The sequence below is a fragment of the Tupaia chinensis genome, unplaced genomic scaffold, assembly GCF_000334495.1.
Source record: "Tupaia chinensis unplaced genomic scaffold, TupChi_1.0 Scaffold144262_1, whole genome shotgun sequence".
Taxonomy (NCBI): Eukaryota; Metazoa; Chordata; class Mammalia; order Scandentia; family Tupaiidae; genus Tupaia; species Tupaia belangeri.
This window is the reverse complement of record NW_006204120.1, coordinates 3,080,143-3,081,086: the sequence shown is the minus strand read 5'-3', so window position 1 is coordinate 3,081,086 and position 944 is coordinate 3,080,143. Positions and strand designations below refer to the sequence as shown.

General features: G+C 40.8%; 1 protein-coding gene across 1 annotated transcript in view; it reads right to left on the bottom strand.

Moving 5' to 3' along the window:
- The window catches only part of GTF2F2 (general transcription factor IIF subunit 2), a 197,642-nt gene that overhangs the window by 177,688 nt on the left and 19,010 nt on the right, over positions 1 to 944 (bottom strand). The gene's annotated exons all lie outside the window — the stretch shown is intronic.

The window sequence follows — 944 nt, the reverse complement described above, 5'->3', positions numbered from 1 at the left end:
AGAGATAAGGACTAAAAGAACAGCAATTATTAAGTATGAGCTGCTTCTGAGACATCCAAGTGGAAACATCAAGGAGGCAATCAGAATTAAAAGTCAGGCATTCAGTGAAAAGTCAGGCCTGAACTATATATTTAAATGACCCCGATACTTAAAGCCAGCACACCAAATTAGACCACCTAAGATGTAAGGGAAAAGAAAAGAACTAAGGACTAGAGTCACATAACATTTAGAGACTGAGAAGATGAGGAGTTAGTGATAGAGACTAAGAAGAAACAGTAAATGAGGAAAGAGAAGAGAGTGGTGTCCCAAATGAAAAAAGTGTTTCAGGAAAGAAGTAATCAAATGTTAAAATCTGTTGAAGGTAATTCAGAGGGCTCCTAGTTGACTAAGATTTAAGAATGTGGATGTGGCAGACTCCAAAAAGGAACACAAATTCTCTGCAGCAACTAGCACCTAGAGATGTAGTCTACTGGCCCACCCTTATATCTGGCCTTGGCCATGTGAGTTGCTTTGGCCAAAACATGATGCAAGCACAGGCTTGCAAAGAGCACTGAGTGAGTTCATCCTAGCCAGGACAGCCAACTGTGTCAGCCTCCCTCAAGATCTGCCCCAACCAGAAATAGTCAATAAAATTATGAGTAAATAAAATTGTTCTGAGCCATTATATTTTGGGGTGATCTGTTATAAAGCAAAAGCTAATCAATAAAGAGAAGATTGGTAACAGAAAATAACTGTTTCAGTGGAGCAGCAGATATAGGAATGTGACTGGAGTTGGATTCCCAATGAAGCAGCAGAAAAAAAGAAACAGGAGGCCACAGGCTGACACCAGCTGAGCTATGGAGACTTCCCTTTCTAACAAGGCCATTTCCTCGATGTTACATTGTTTATTAGACGTTACCCACAGCTTTCTGCAAAGCCTGTTAAGTGGACACAGTGGCACAAGG